Consider the following 11582-nt stretch of genomic DNA (forward strand, 5'->3'; position numbering starts at 1 on the left):
TACCAATGGCTTTTAGGGCGAGGGGACGGACCTGGTGTAGTGGTTAGAACACTCGCCTCTCACGCCGAGGACCTGGGATCGAATCCCATCCCCGACATAGTCACTTATGACGTAAAAAGTTATAGTGACGACTTCCTTCGGAAGGGAAGTAAAGCCGTTGGTCTCGAGATGAACTAGCCCAGGGCTAAAAATCTCGTTAATAAAGTCAAATCAATCAAATCAATTTTAGGGCGAGATCATAAGTTATGCGAGAAATACTCATAAATTACCAAAGCGTCAAGAATTTAACATATACATGACCAATTCTGCCGCATAACTTATGATCTCGCCCTAAAAGACATTGGTAACTGAATGTTTAGCTCGTTTTATGCAAATGAATGGGCCAAGAAAAATATATCACCACTGGGTGATAGAGAAGGATTTTCTATTCTTGGAAGCATTTTTGAATAACGTTCAAATCCATTTGTTTGCTCAGTAACAACAAGCTACTCACCATGGTTACCAATGGTTTTCAAGGCGATACCATAAATTAAATGAGAACTCTCGCATAACTTCTGATCTCGCCCTAAAAGCCATTGGTAACCATGTGTGTAGCTCGTTGTTACTGAGCATCTGAATGGATTTTCATGTTATTTAATAACGCTATGGGGAAGAAAGAATCAATATCTACCTGCCCGTGATGTTGGTTTGGATGCTTATTCTTTCATTTGCTCAGAAACAACGAGCTACGCTCGTCGTTACCAATGGCTTTTAGGGCGTTATCTCAGAGTATGCGAGAACTGTTCGTTATAAAACATACAGGGCTGGTAGCAGCTCTCTTTTTAGAGACCTTGGTCTCTATATTAAAGCAAGTCTGTAATGAGTCTCTGTTTACAATGAAAGCTCTCTAAAGATTCTATTTCAACAACAATATGGTCGCTAAAGTCACAATTTTCCTTCTCCTTGTAATGAATTCTGATTCGAAATACCTAATCAGGAATTTCCACAAGTAGTTCTTGCAATAAAATCCCCAAGGGTTTTCCCAGACTTAAAAATCTCATACCTATACCGTTTTTCCATGAAGTCCTACAAGAACTTTTCATAGAGTTCCTACGTCGATTTATTCGGTTATTTCTTCAACCATTTTCTAATGAATTTCTTCGTGAATTATACGGGTTATCGCCGGAATTGTTCCAACATTTTCGCAGGGATTATACCCGTATAAATTCTACCAGCGCACAAATCTACACTCAGAAATGAATAAAGTCATTAATGCATAATTTTCATGCAAAATGCAGATTTGCCTAGCTTCATTCATAAAATATCTAAAATGCGAGAAGACTGCATAAACTTTATGTAGTTTAAGTCAAGTTTGAGATTCTTGAGAACCGAACGTAGAACAGTCAATTAAATACATACAAACTGCCGTGTCGCCGCTCGGTGGTCGGTGATGGGAACTGAAAGTTCCAAAGGTTGTTGTTTGTACTTTCTGCTGCTGGCGCCACCTGCTCTAGCATTTCAGAACGTACTGTCATTACCAGTCTTGGGAACTGTGACCACAATTCATCACAGTTCATCGATTCTGCCATTCCACCAAAACACAAAGCAGCAGCAGCATCAATACCATCAGGCGTTGCGCTGCCAACGGTTCACACACTGCTTGACTGTTTTTGTCTCTCCACTATGACCATTTTCGGGCAGCCATTCCAAGCTGAATGATTGAAAAAAGTGTTAAATCATTCAATCGCTAATATTTCGCTTGTGTTTTCAACTAATTGAAATCTATTAGCTCTAACAGAAGGACAATAATCATTCCGTTACGATACATATAAACAAGTTCAATTTCATACTGCCTTTATCGAGCAAAAATGCAAAACCCCGAAAACCGCAAAAATCGTGTCACCACTGTGCTCGAGTCATTTCGCATTTGGGGTTGAAAAACGTTAGGAAGAAGAAGATTACATTTTTGAAGAGCCGTGACATTTTTTTGTTTTGAACCGTCATGGTTTGCTTTGGATGTTGATGGTCGTGTAGAAAGATGTAAATGTAGAGGCGGTAAATGTTTGCTCCAGTACTTTTCTCATCCCTGGTCATTACCCTCTATTCTATCTGTATTGTTTTACAAGGGAAAGGAATATCTCCAGAAAGCCATGCAGAATTTCATCCAGAGATTCAATAGATTATTTGGTTTGGCAATGATATCCGGATTTTTTTTAGGGATTTCTCCTATAATATTTCAAAAATGCCCTTGGCGATTCTTTGGAGACACCCATGGAAAAAATCCTGTACGAATTCCTTGAGAAATTCTTCAAATAATTTCTGCTGGACTTTTTGAAGTAATCATTGGAGAAATCCCTGGAGTTATTTCTAAACGTACCCTCTAGGACATTCTTGATTGGAATCGAATCTTTAGTAAACTTAACGACAATTCTTACAAATTATTACTTGAGTTTTTCATGAGTCCTAAACGGAAATCATGCACGAAACCTTAGCGAAATCGATTGAAGAATCACTGGATGAACTTCAGGTATTTTTTTTTTTTGATAAAGTTATGAGAGAATATTTGGAATAACTCTTGAAGAAAATGATGGTGGAGTCTGTGGAGTATTTGTTAGGGATATCCTTAAAAAATCCAGGTTAAATACTTGAGGTATATTGAACTAGTTTTATGGTGAAATCCTTAATAAGGTATAAAAATCAGTGAATACCTAAATTAGTTTCTAATGAGATTCTTGGAAGGTATCCCAAGTAACCACTAAGCCGAATGAAACGGCATGAAGTCGGTTATATACCTAGTCGATTTTAAGGTTTGGTTAACAGGGCTAATAGGGTCCTAAAGCCCTGTCCCAATTTTAGTGCCAAACGCTTAAGTTTAGGTCAAAAACATATGTTTACTCAATTTTCTAATGTTTTCCGATAGTTGAAGTCCAAAAAACATTGTTTTAAGTTTTTTTAAAATTTTGTCACACCCCTTGGTTTAAACTCAAATTTTGGGTGTATTTTGTTTTCCGTGTTCCTTCCGAAATGTCAGAAAGGAACAACCCCGGTGTTAAAAAGTTGAACCCTTGTGGTATTTTTGTCGACTAAGCGAACGTCAAACATGATCTCAAGTGTCAAGGTTCATTTATGGATCCAATTCTTAAATTAAAGTTTTAATATGATATATCCATTATTTGAGCGGGAAAAATTGCTAAAGTAGTCGCAGTAACATGCTCTTTCGTGTTATTAAATGAAAACAAAATTTCATTAAACATTTTAGGACCCTATTGGAACTATATCATTATTAAGGACTGCTGTAGAACCACTTTTGACAAATTGTAGCACAGATGTCATCTCCAAGCATCTTTTGACAATGATAGACAGAAAAGGTTAATTATATAGAATGCGGTCGTATATCAAACGATAGCGATAGGGAGATCCTTTTTTCCCGAATGCAGGTTATTTAAGGGAAAAACATGAAATGTGCTTCCATCTATACGCGAACAAGAACTATCTGAAGTTCCTCGTCATTGCACGTCATGTATTCTCTAGTATTTTAGTCGTTTATACTACTAGTCTGAAACGTGATGTGTTATACTATATGAATAAATTTCAAAATATGAATCAAGTGTTTGGTTTTAAATAGTCTTATCTTCCGAAGGTCGTACTGGAATGCTAATCAATACAATACTTTTCTAAGAGAGATGTCCGTCTATGTTGCCATCTTGTAGTACCGAATCCAATTTGTTTGATAATTAACATGAGAAGAAGTATCGAATCTAAATGTACTGTAAATGTGTTTGGTTTGGTCATCGATGTGCTTTATGTTCGTCTTATTGTTATTGTTCTGAGGTCTTCTCAAAATGAAAATTCAATTGAATAATGTCTCAAGTTAGTTTACAGATCGGATAGCCAAAGTTTTTGGTACGGTATTATCGGGCGGGCAAATATGTAGGGGGGCTGAAATGCGTTCGCTAAAAATTAAAAATGTGACTTACCCCTTTCTTACTACACCCACCAACGCATATGGATCGTTTTTACCTCAGTTTGACGTTAATTCGATCCGCCCTCCCCTTGGTTATGCGACCTTGCCGCGATGGGAGGGCATAATCCATTAGCCCATATGATGGAAACCAAAGGCGTAACCTGTAGTGATTTTGGCATTTTTTTACTTAAGGCCGCGTCATAATTCATATGGCATAGACGCAATAATATCTCGGATGTGATCCAACGGACATTCTGCGTCATTGATGCCCATTTCAAATGCCATTTCAAATAATTAATCTATTCGAAGTGGACATTGATACTATTGGTGACGATCAGTTTGCCTTTTGCTAACCAGAATGATCCGTAGCCACTCTTATTATTAGCTAGCTAGACACATCGTTATCATGTACGACGTAGGGAATATTACTTTGAGGAAAATGACTAGTAGATTCACTGAGTCGAAACAAGTGGCGACAATCTTATTTTAATATGGTTTTTACATTGCCATAAAAAGAAATACCTCTTGTAACAATGGTATAAATAATTTAATTCCAGCTTCATTTTCGCAAAATTTACAAGTAGAAAGTAGGCGTTGTGAAGCATTCCATTTGCCACCGAAAAGTGAATCTTGTAGGAGACTATTATAGAAGCCTAAGGTAACTTTACTCTTAAATATTCACTATAAAAATGACTATGGGAAAGTAAGACGCTGAGATCGATCATTAGGGATCGAGTAATTGTTGAACAGGCAAGGAAAGTGACTTTTTTCTTTAAGGATATATGAACGTAATGACCAATAAATACTTTTAACAATAAAAAATGAAATTAACTAGAACTACTACTAAACAGCCTAATTTTGTTAAGACTTCACGACAATTGACATTTAAGCCTCTAATCTTACGTAAAAGACAGGAGTAATCAGAATAGCACTTGAATGACAAATTATTCAAAACTATTTCGACTAGACAGTATTAGTAATGACACTACTACACTACTATTTCAAGCAAATTCTGATGGAGCTGCTGATTTTCACAATGCTTCCTTTTCTCAGAAGCAAAAGGGAATATGGGTATTTTTCGAAAACTATCACGTCACAATACTAATAAAAAACAGTGTTCATGTGGGCACCATAGCCTAGTCCGTCTGAGTATTGGTCCTGTTAGAGGGGAAACTTGGCAAAAGCCAGACCGAGGATTCAGCCTTGACAAGTTAAGCTGTCAGGCAGCTCCAACTGAATACCACAAAAACCAAAAAAGATTGATGTTAATTCGATCCGTGTCCGTGCTGATCTATGTGGTTCGACTCCTAACACGACGTTTGATACATACGACAGACTATTTGCTCCCTCGCGATGATGCTGTTGTTAGTTGTTATACATGAGAAGAAAGAAATAAATAAAGAAAGCTATTAGTATTAGGAATAAACAGGATTTAATGAGTTTTCATTGAATTACGTTTGACTACATCGTTGATTATAGTCAACGACATTGGAAACTTTTTGTGTTGACTGTTGATCTAGTTTTTCCTCAGTCCCGTTGGTCAGTATTGCTAAAGGTCCTTTTTAACATGTTTATTAGTACTTGGATAAGTTGAATGTTTTAAGTTCACTACTTTTGTCATATTGGTCAATCATGATTTTGATCAGTTTGTTTTATACATCTATTCATATTTAAATCTGGTCTCGTCTGTTTTCATTTAGAATCGTCGTAAATACATTTCTATGTGTTAGAAACTATACTAGAAATAATAAAGAAATAGAAAGTCCTTTTTCAATTGTCCGGATCCACTTTTCGGTGACAAAATAAAGCTTCATCGCGCCTAAGCCCTATCTATTTATTATAATTTTGCGAGAATGAAGTTGTTGTAGTTTTATGATACCAACATATTAAATGTGGTTTTTTATTATGATTCTAATGAGACAAGCATAACAAATTAACATTTGTATCACATGTTACTCGATGGATCCTTAGTCATTCTCCTCATTAGTCAATATTGTAACCATTTAAAGAAAATCTAACCTATCTGTATCAAAGCGTGGCTACGGCTCCTGCTACCCCGATGCCTGGTAACAGGATAACTGTTGGATCCCATCCGTAAGATTGATGCGTCTATGCCAGATGGTTGATGACGCGGCATTAAACAAATATTTCCTGATGTGATACCACCACGACTGGACATGTCTTTGGTTCCCATATAAGTGCTAATGGGGTAAACCCACCCATCGCGGCAAGATTACACGTCCTAGGGGAGGGCATTACTTTTTCGATGCATCATCTCATATTCAAATAATTAAATTTTAAAGATTTTCCTTACGATTTAAAAAAAAAATACGAGCAATAACATTTGTTGCTTAACTTATGATCTCGCCCTAAAAACTATTGGTATCCGAATGTGTAGCTCGTTGTTTTTTAGCAAATGAATGGACCAAGGTAAAAACTATCACCACTGGGCGATAGATGAGAATTTTCTCTTCTTTTTATATTTCCTACACGAAAAAAAAAACAAATTTGCGGTAAAAACACTATTTTAACTAACTACGGCCTTTCTTAAAACAACCATAGAATTTCAGACTAATTTATTACATCCCACCACATTACTGGTACATTTGACAGGAATAATTTTCATCAATCTTGTTTCGACTACATACCTACCTTGATACCTTGATGGCTACAGCGTAGCATCACGCCATCTTCGTCGGTCTTGGGCGAAACTTCTCCAGTTGCCCCGAACGTTTAGGGTCGCCAGGTCCTCTTCCACTGCGTACAGCCAGCTGTTTCGACTACATATACATGGTAAAATCAAGCGCATTTCTGGTTTGCTGATTATTGCCGGTCAACCCCCTAAAATTATGGTAGTTTTTACCGCACTTTTTTGCGTGTAGACAACGTTTTGAAAAAGGCTTAAGGCCCATTCACAAATTTCATAACGCTAAAGGGGATGGGAGGGGGTGTCCTTAATATGTTACAACCCATACATCATTTTGAGTATTTATACAAAAAGTGTTACGAGAGAGTGGGTGGGTGTCGTCATTTAGGTGTTGTGAAATTTGTGAATAAACCCCTATCAAATGAAATGATTAAGTCATAAACGACGTTTTTTGATAAGGAAGGTGTCTTCAGAGAATAAAATTCAGTAACAACAAAGACTAGGGTAAATCCCTAATTGTTGAACGGTTAAAATGCTCGCTAATTGACAGAACTGACATTAATGTATGTTTACAATGTATTTTTATGCCATTGACGAAACCAACATGGAATACGGACACCAAAACAAATTTGGTTTTATTATAATAGTGTACCAATAAGAAACCCATCCCGATTGCGCCTATGGCATGGAAAAAATACATTTTAAACATACATTAATGTCAATTCTGATCTCTGCCATCACAATACACTAACAAAATATTTTTGTCAAATTTCCAATTAGCCTAATAATATAATATACGAAATTGCCCCTTTTAGAGCCCCTCCTGGCTACACCACTGGTCCATTACCCGAAAGGCTTTGGGGTTTTCCATATTTCGACATGTAGAATCTAACAAAAATAGTCCGGTTGAAAACTCCGTGTAACATCATCGTGACCTTCCCTTGTTAGCTGCTATCATACTTTGAAGGAGCGTGCACACTTTTATGGCTGTCCAATTTGGGGTGAAATCATCAATAAACGTACACTCAAAATAATCCAAACGTCATTGTTACGTGAAAACATACGTGATTTTTTTCCATCGCACTTTTCACGTAGCTCCTACGCAAACCATAGGTAGCTCAGAATGAACGCATGAACTTTTGAAGTTCGTCCATTCCACCGTCGCTAAACGTAAGAGCTACGTGGATTTTCCGGTAGCCTTTACGAAGCGTTTCAATAGGACCTAGATGGTTTTGCATTAAATTTAACTGTAATAAAGACCAATCTTATTTCTAATAGGCTTTGGAAGAAAACTAATTCCCAATTGGAAAATGTAAACAAACTTAAAATATTGTGATATTTTTATTGTCAATCTGAGCATTTTGAATCCTGTTTCCTCAATTTTGTGAGTTTGATCTGTCTTGTTGTAGTCTTCGCATGCTATAATTGATAAGAGGTTATAATTCACGTGTAAAATATGAAGTAATGCAGGGATTCTTCGATATTCAAAGCATATTTACCTTGAAATCAATCTTACACAGAGATTAAAGCAGCAGCAGCTTCTGAAGTTCTTCACAAATCAAGCGGACGCCATCTTAGGATTTGAGCTCAACAACGAATGTACGTACAATATGCAGATGTCAAAATGAACTTAGGCACCTACGTGAATTCCACGTAAGTGCGATAGGTAACCTCAGTAAACATTACCGAGTCACTGTTTGGTGGTTATTAATGGTTTAGTGATCTTTATCTTAGTCAGGTGAAGTGGAGGTAAAATGAATTTGGAATGAGCTACGTGATTTTTCACGTAGCAATGACGTTTGGATTTTTTTGAGTGTACGCATGAAAGCAATAAGGGAACTGGGGATAAAATGAACACCCTAAGCAATTTCCATATTTTCATGCTTATTACGCTGTCAGAATCTTTTTAAATTACTCAGAACTGAATAAGGATGTTTATGCAATGTAACAAGTTGAAATGTTGTAATGGAAATAGAACTGAACAGAAGCAACTAGCCAATCACAATTAGCACCTATAGTTAACTTATCTTGCTAACTGGTTTTCCTTATGTATTTTCCTTGAAATAATTTGTTCCTTGACATTATTTAAAGTTGTAAATACTAACATGTTATCGTTTTGCCAATAAATTACAATTACAATTGCAATAGAATTTTATCAACATTATTATTATTTTGAAAATTTCTTTCCACAGAGTCAATGTTCCAAACATGTGGGTAATATGAACATGTAACGAGGGTAACATGAACATTTATTTGTGGGTAAAATGAACATATACATGGGGTAAAACGAACAGATGCTGGGGGTAAAATGAACAGGTAGTGGGGGTAATATGAACACCATTCAAATTGAACAGGTTGCGGTATGATTCTCGGCATCTGATACATTATCAATGCACATCTCACAGATATTCCGGAATCGATAGAACGTTAAGCCATGAAATCCATGTTTGTCTTTGTATTTTCTCCGGGAAACTCGGCATTTGAAATAAAATCCGGTAGTATTCGCCCTGCCCCGGTGTTCATATTACCCCCATCTCAAGTGATTCATTTTACTCCCAAAGAATCAACATCTTCAAATCATTTGTTCTAAGAATTTATGAGATAAAAATACTTTCAATTTCCGTCTACTTATCATGAATACTTTAAAGATATGATGTGCCTCGCAGTTGAGTAGATTTCTGATGGTTTCAGTCATACAAACCTTAAATTCCACGAGTGAAAATTTATATCATATGAGATAATGGAGAGACGTACTTTGTTTTTGTTTACTTGTCCAGCTTTTGACAGTTTTAGATCGCGCTAGAGTTGTCGAAATAGTTCCTTAGTCTGAGGATTATGGATGGTGTTATGATTTGCATACATTTATAGCATGATGACCGTAAAACACAAACCTGTTCATATTACCGAGTTCTGCACCGAGTTGCGTAGGGAAAAAGCACTAATTTTCGAAATACAAGATTTCTGTGCCAATTTTTCGGATTTCCATACAAAGTAGGCCAAAATCGTATGGATGGGTCGAAAATTAGGGATGCGCCAAAAATTGGTACTTTTTCCCTACAATATATTTTGCAATTTCATGAAGGTTACTTGAGGAATAATTCTAAACTACACACTTAAATTATTTTACGGATTCCTGTAAAATCTCTACAGCTGAACAGTTCGATGAAATAAATTAACGGAGTACGGTAAATTTTCACAGTATTCCGTGAAAAATCACCGGAATCCATAAAATTTCGACGGAATTACGGTGTTTTATTTCACCGAACTGTTCAGCTGTTGAGATTACGGTGAAATTCACCGTAAGAGCTTAGTGTGTACTTCTGATCAATCCGCACATGGTCGACGGTAGCCATATTTGGGGAATTCTGATCATTGTAGGTTGTACTGAGCAATTTTCACAATTTTTCAAACCACCGTCCCGATAGTATCATTATTCGAAACAATGAGCGATTCCGATTCTGATGTTCCGATTAATATTGAGTCGGCAGCGGAAGTGGCCCTGGATGGTCTCCTGCCGGAGAAATTCAGTTTATAATTTCTGAAGCCACTGTCACCAGCAGATTACACAGGACACTGCTTTCGTCGATCGTCCACATCTCTCCTGGCAGATTTTGGGGTAGATGTTTATGTCCTGAAGAGGCATGGAGGATGGGAATCTTCAACTGTTGTTGGAGGATACGTCTAAATTTCCTTGCAACAATAAAATAATGATAACTACACAAATTCTAAGAACGAAAATTCATAGACCTCTTAGTTTTTCTAAGAATGATAGTTATATGAATTACATCTGCTTCATTACGTTACTGTAAAGCATTGCGTAATGAGTCATTACCGAACGCTTCTCAGTTGGTTAATTAACTCATACGACAGTGCGGAAAAGTAGGCCATTCCATGATGGGTTGGCTTGTTGAAAAACAGCCTATTACGATGATAAATTGCATAAATGAATTAAAGTAACGATGTGTTCAGCGCTACGAAGTAAATATTTCTAACAGTTTACCTGAAAAACTTTGCATAGTAGATTTTTGTTGTATGAATACCCAAAAACAAGATAAATGAAACAACATAAAACTTTTAAACAAATCGCTACTGCGCGTACTCTGGTAAACGAAAATTCAACGTTTACTGTACTTTATTTGTTTATTTGGTTTTCGACTTGAAACCGTAAAATTCTTAATAAACAAGTTCCCTTCACTATCTTAAAATCGCACTAGTAATTCAACATTTTATATTTCATTATTAGTTAATTTGCTCATAAAGATACGCAGCGCATCCCAAGGGAAAGGATCAACCTTGCTTCCTGAGAGATAACATTGCGGTGTTTCATCAAACGCTGTTGTTCCTTTCTTGGACTAGGAAAGGTATACTAATATACCAAATACCTTTGATAACTCTCAATAAGCCATTTTATGAGACGTTTCGAATCATATGTTTTTTGTTTGTTTACCAGCTTTGAAATTGGCTGGCGGGCCCATTTATTTACGATTCTTCTAGCGCCACATTTGGGAGGACCTCATTCATTAATGGCGTGCAACGAGATTATCAAACTTCCCCAGTAAAATTAAAATCAGCAGGCAGTGAAGAATTTATTTTATTTACTGGTAACATCAGACATGTAACCGCGTAGAAAAATAGCCAAAAAAAGGCGAAAATATCATCACCAACAAAAACGTTACCAGCGCCATTCACATATCATGCTAGTTTTTAAAACAATAACAATGAGCGGCCATCAACCGACTCGTAAAATGGCTTATACGCTAAACGAAAGCTTTCAATCCATGTTTAGTAGGAAAATTATAATAATCAGTCAAAAATTCTGTGTTGGTATTAAAAATTGGGGTGGCAAATACTGGATGCGCCTAGTAGCACAGGAATTCGCACCGTTTTAATTACGGTTCCTGAATTCGCCACCTACCTACGTTGATTTTTTTTCTATTATTTTCTGAGCAAATTTTGTGGTTTCTAATGTCGAATTCGTTTTTGAACCTAGGT

The 11582-nt window shown here is 36.6% G+C and overlaps 1 protein-coding gene across 2 annotated transcripts in view; it reads left to right on the forward strand.

Annotated features, from left to right (window-relative positions):
• Positions 1-11582, forward strand: part of LOC5566494 (putative uncharacterized protein DDB_G0282133) — a 69863-nt gene that overhangs the window by 996 nt on the left and 57285 nt on the right. The window lies entirely within an intron of this gene.

Source organism: Aedes aegypti, chromosome 2, assembly GCF_002204515.2.
Source record: "Aedes aegypti strain LVP_AGWG chromosome 2, AaegL5.0 Primary Assembly, whole genome shotgun sequence".
In the NCBI taxonomy this organism is placed as follows: domain Eukaryota; kingdom Metazoa; phylum Arthropoda; class Insecta; order Diptera; family Culicidae; genus Aedes; species Aedes aegypti.